Source organism: Cervus elaphus, chromosome 31, assembly GCF_910594005.1.
Source record: "Cervus elaphus chromosome 31, mCerEla1.1, whole genome shotgun sequence".
Classification (NCBI taxonomy): domain Eukaryota; kingdom Metazoa; phylum Chordata; class Mammalia; order Artiodactyla; family Cervidae; genus Cervus; species Cervus elaphus.
The window spans coordinates 4,353,223-4,359,269 of record NC_057845.1 but is presented as its reverse complement, the minus strand read 5'-3'; positions in this window follow the sequence as shown (position 1 = coordinate 4,359,269).

The window sequence follows — 6,047 nt, the reverse complement described above, 5'->3', positions numbered from 1 at the left end:
CATGCTAAGTCACTTCAGTTGTGCCTGGCTCTTTGCAACCCTATGGATCTCCGTCCATGGGATTCTCCAGGCAAGAATATTGGAGCGGGTTGCCACTTCCTTCTTCAGGGAATCTTGCGGACTCAGAGGCTGAACCCGCATGTCTTGCCTCTCCTGCACTGGCAGGCAGATTCTTTACCACCAACACCACCTTTAGACAAGAAAGTTAGCAAAAGTTAAAGACTCTTTGCAACCCCATGGACTATACAGTTCATGGAATTCTCCAGGCCAGAATACTGAGTGGGTAGCCCTTTCCTTCTCCAGGGGATCTTCCCAACCCAGGGATCAAATCCAGGTCTCCTGCATTACTGGCAGATTTTTTACCAGCTGAGCCACCAGGGAAGCCCTTAGACAAGAGGCAGATCCCAAATGTTTGGGGACGTAAAGCTCATAGAATCCTGGGAGTCTGTTTTTAAGAAAAAGAAAACAAAATTAGATGAAAAAGTGAATGTTTGTGTACAATGAGAAAATAAAATCACAAGTTACAAATCTCAAAAAGGAATCAGTTATCATGGATATCACAAAACCCCGGAAAATAACACCAAATTTGTATTAATCAACGGCCGGAGAATTCTCTATAATATTTACTTTTCCCCCTCTGTTTTTGCCTGCATGCACTTTGATCTATTGTGTAATATTTTCTGGAGAAAAAGGGTTCTTTTCCTGGCTGAAGAGTCAAAGGTGTGGGTCCCCACCACCCACCTCAATTGACTCGGACTTGGGGGACAAGCCTGGGTGTGGCCAGTGTTGATGCCAACCCAGAGACCTCTAAGGTGAGGGCAGAACTGAGAATCTAAGCCTCCCACGCCCCCAGGGCTGACTCGCTCTGACTCACACAACAGGATGGCAAACAGAAGCTTGGCAAGAGACAGGAAACTGAAACCTCAGGGCCACCAGCAGCTCTGTGCCCCAGAAAACCCACATTTGAGCAAAAGAGACTAAGGGTGCTGAGAGGACGTGGGCCCTGTTGTCCTCACTCTGGCTGGGCCTCCTGAGCTCACCCTCCTCACCGTTCCCAGGCCTCAGAGACTCCCTCACGATGTGCTGGTCCTGGCTTTCCTGGTGGCCCAGTGACGAAGACGCTGCCTGGCCGTGCAAGGGACGTGGGCTCTAGAGCCCACGAGCCACGGCCATGGAATCCGCACGCTGCGCTTACGGAAGCCTGGAGCCTGCGGTCTTCCAAGTGAGATCTGCAGCCGTGAGAAGCCATGAAGAGTAGCCCCTGCTCGGTGCAGCTGCAAAGAGTCCGCATGCAGCCGCGAAGACCCAGCACAGACAAAAAACAAAAACAAAGACACCAATCTATAAAGAAACAACAGTAACTAAGAGCTGGTCTTGAAGCCTAAACAGAGCTCAGAGATGATGGTGCCACAGCGGGTAAACAGCATGGCCCCAGAGGGCACACTAGGGGGATGTGTGAACCCCAAGTTGATCTTCTGAACCCCCCCGATGTCCCTTCCCATCCCCTTTCCTCCCATCCCCTGGCCTCTCTGCTCTGTCCATGGATTTCCCTAGCTTGTACATTTCATATGAAGAGACCCATACGTGTGACCTGTGATTAGTCTCTTTCATTTAACTCAAGGTTGTCAAGGCCCATACATGCTGTAATACATGAGCCCTTGGGATCTCCCCTGACTACGGATCAAACGTGTGTCCCCTGAACTGGAGGTGTGAAGTTTTAACCACTGGACCAGTAGAAAAGTCTTTTTTTTTTTTTTTAATTGCTGAAAAGTTTTCTGTACATGGATGAACCAGAGTTGGTTTATCTGCTCATAAGCTGATGGATATTTGAACTGTTCCCACTTTGGGGCTGTGACAAAGAGTGTGTTAGTGCCCACTTTCTTTCTTTTTTTTTTTTTTTAGAGAAAGATTTTTTGTTTTTTCATCACAGAATGTGATGTTAGCTGTCATATGACATTTATTATGTTTAGATAGTTTCCTGCTATTACTAGTTTGTTGGATGTTTTTATTAAAAACACGTGTTGAGTTCTGTCAGGAATGAACCTGAAAGGTTGTTGCTGAACGATAAGACGCGGGATTCTTGGCCTCCGGAGGAGACGAATTCAATCCGGGGCCAGAGACAAGGCTGGATCGCTCAGAGTTTTGTGTAATAAAGTTTTATGAAAGTATAAAGGAGATAGAGAAAGCTTCTGACATAGGCATCAGAAGGGGGCAAAAGATTACCCCTAGTGCCCACTTTTGATTCACACGCATCCACTTCCCAGAATGTACAACGCACCAGCGGCCGTGTCCCTCACAGGCTGACCCAGACAAATGCTCCTCCCAAATGCCTTAGGCCCTGGAACCACCATTCACATCCCCTGAGTCCTAACCTCTTCAGACTCATGGCCCTTATGGTGAACCAGGGCCCCCAGTGTTCTTTCTTCCATCAGCCTTAGTCCAGCCTCCATGCAGCAGACAGGCTCCAATAACACTGGACTTCAAAGCAAAACAGTAGAGAGTCCCAGTCACTTTATCTCAGAGTCTCTTCGGCATCACTTATAAATTTGCCTCTCCCAGGTTGAGGCACCTCCGAATTTCCCCCACTGACTGCATCTAAGTCCCAGGTGCTTGTCCAGCCTGAAGAGTCCTGCCAAGCTCCCCACCACCACCCCCCCACTACCATCAGCATAATCCATGGGAGGTCGCCTTGCATCTCTGTCCCCCGCTAGCATCCTGGCTGCAAAGCAGACCTCAGAAAAAATTCCAGTTTCCATTATGAAAGGAGAAGTTACTCCAGCCCATAATCTAGTGCTGGCCCAGCTCCACTAATCTTGAGATGCAGACATCTGGGAATTCCCCAGTGGTTCAGTGGTGAGGACTCCGTGCTCTCACTGCCAAAGGCCCAGGTTCAGTCCCTGGTCAGGGAACTAAGGCCCACCAGCCACATAGCCAAAAAAAAAAAATCCTGCCCTGGCCCATGGGAGCCCTGTAATATGTCTCTGTAACGTAACCATCATGACTTGGGGGAAGGCCATTTCAGGGTGAGAGAAGTTGGGACTGTCCCCCCAAATTGAAGCAGACTTCTGCAAAACACTGGAGCAGAGCATGAGACAGGGCAAACCTCCTCACCCCAGTTTCAGGGCTGAAAGTCCCTCATCGAAGGAAACGCTCCATCCCAGCTTAGCTGGGACCGTGAGTCACCCTGCAGAGCCTGGTACATTTCAGTCACAACATCAGCTAAAGACTGAGGTGCAGTTAAGCTCTAGGAAGATGCACCCATCCACCCTGAGGGGAGGACATCGGGAAGTCAGCTGGGGTCGTGAGGGGGCCAGGTGGTTAACCAGCCTGTGAGGATCAGCAAACAGTGGGCTGGGGTGACTTGTTCACATAGCAACGCTATTGTTTAATCGCTAAATCATGGCTGACTCTGCAACCCCATGGACTGCAGCATGCCAGGCCTCCCTGTCCATCACCAACTCCCAGAGCTTGCTCAAACTCATGTCCATTGAGTCAGTGATACCATCCAACCATCTCATCCTCTGTATCCCCTTCTCCTCCCACCTTCAATCTTTCCCAGCATCACGGTCTTTTCAAATGAGTCAGTTCTTTGCATCAGGTGGCCAAAGTATTGGAGTTTCAGCTTCAACATCAGTCCTTCCAATGAATATTCAGGACTGATCTCCTTTAAGATGGACTGGTTGGATCTCCTTTAGTCCAAGGGACTCTCAAGAGTCTTCTCCAACACCACAGTTCAAAAGCATCAACTCTTTGGCACTCAGCTTTCTTTATAGTCCAGTTCTCACATCCATACATGACTACTGGAAAAACCATAGCCTTGACTAGACAGACTTTAATTGGCAAAGTAATGTCTCTGCTTTTTAATATGCAGTCTAGGTTGGTCATAACTTTTCTTCCAAGGAGTAAGTGTCTTTTAATTTCATGGCTGAAGTTACCATCTACAGTGATTTTGAGCCCCCCAAAATAAAGTCTGTCACTGTTTCCACTGTTTCCCCATCCATTTGCCATGAAGCAATGGGACCGGATGCCATGATCTTAGTTTTCTGAATGTTGAGCTTTAGACCAACATTTTCACTCTCCTCTTTTCATCAAGAGGCCCTTTAGTTCCTCTCTGCTTTCTGCCAAAAGTGTGGTGTCATCTGCATATCTGAGGTTATTGATATTTCTTCTGGCAATCTTGATTCCAGCTTGTGCTTCATCCAGCCCAGTGTTTCTCATGATGTATTCTGCATATAAGTTAAATAAGCAAGGTGACAATATACAGCCTTGACGTACTCCTTTTCCTATTGGGACCAGTCTGTTGTTCCATGCCCAGTTCTAACTGTTGCTTCTTGACTTGCATGCAGATTTCTCAAGAGGTCAGGTGGTCTTGTATTCCCATCTCCTTAAAAATTTTCCACAGTTTGTGGTCATCCACACAGTCAAAGACTTTGGCATAGTCGATAAAGCAGAAATAGATGTTTTTCTAGAACTCTCTTGCTTTTTTGATGATCCAGCGGATGTTGGCAATTTGATCTCTGGTTCCTCTGCCTTTTCTAAAACCAGCTGGAAGATCTGGAAGTTCACGGTTTATGTACTGTTGAAGCCTGGCTTGGAGAATTTTGAGCATTACTTTGCTAGTGTGTGAGATGAGTGCAATTGTGTGGTAGTTTGAGCATTCTTTGGCATTACCTTTCTTTGGGATTGGAATGAAAACTGACCTTTTTCAGTGCTGTGGCCACTGCTGAGTTCTCCAAATTTGCTGACCTATGAAACAAGGTAGACCTCAGCAAACACCTCTTCTAGCTGTTGTTTCTAACCTCACAAATATTCACATGTTCCCACTGTAGGACAAACAAAACTGAAAACAGAGCTCATCAAATGGCGGGACACTGGTGCTCTGAATGTGTTCCAGCAGTCTGTGCCGGGGCCTGGGGAGGGCGTGGCGATCATCGTCACGTGTCTGTGCCTTTAGTCCCTCCTCCACCAGTGCCCCCTCCCCATCTGTAAACATCCCCAGGTCTCCCTATGCTTAAAAGAAAAAAAAAAGACACAAATTTCCTTGGGCCTTACCACTTCCTGGCTTCACCACCGTGCCCCATTACCACACTTTTCTCAGCATCCTCACACCCACTCACTGATGAGTCCCTCTCAATTTGGTTTCTTTGCCTGCGGCTCTCTGAAAGCCACTGCTCTCCCCGGCAGCCACACCCCACGCTTTGGTCCAACCTCTCCCATCTTTTCGCTCTTCAGCAGTGACCAGCCCCCTCGTTCTAAGAACTCCCTTTGCCTTCTTCCTCCTCTGCCTTCTTTGTGTTCCCATCTGATTCTCCTATGTGATTGCAAGATCCTGGAGGCACAGTCTACATTATCATTTTACACCCTTTGGGATATCACGTGCCTAATCAGTTCTTCCATACTGGTTGACTTGATATCACTTGAGTTCTTTATTTACATTTACTTCTGGAAGGAAACCAGGTCCACCTCTCCCACTCTAAACTCCCCTGTGTCTCAACAAAACGATCAAGAACCTCTCAATTGCTTTTCTCTGGGACCTTAGAAAGTACAGCATACACGTATACAATGGAATACTACTCAGCCATAAAACAGAAAGAAATATTGCCTTTTGCAGCACGATGGATGGACCTAGAGATTATCAGACTGAGTGAAGTAAGCAGAAAGAGAAAGAGAAATACCATGTGATAGCACTTATATGTGGAATCTAAGATATTGCAGAAATGAACCAGTCTAGAAAACAGACACAGACGCACAGCCTGATGGCTGCCAAGGTGGAGCTGGGGAGCTGGGGGTTTGGGATAAACAACAAGGTCCTACTGAAGAGCATGGGGAACTACAGCCAGTCTCCTGAGATAAACCATAATGGAAAAGAATCTAAAAAAGAACGTACATATGTGTATAACTGAGTCACTTGGCTGTATAGCAGAAATCAACACATTATAAATCAACTACAACTTCAACTAAAAAATGTATTTTAAAAAAATGTACAAAGGAGACTGTTTCACCAAGGTCTGATTTCTCAGCACCAGTGAAGGGGGCTTTAACACCTG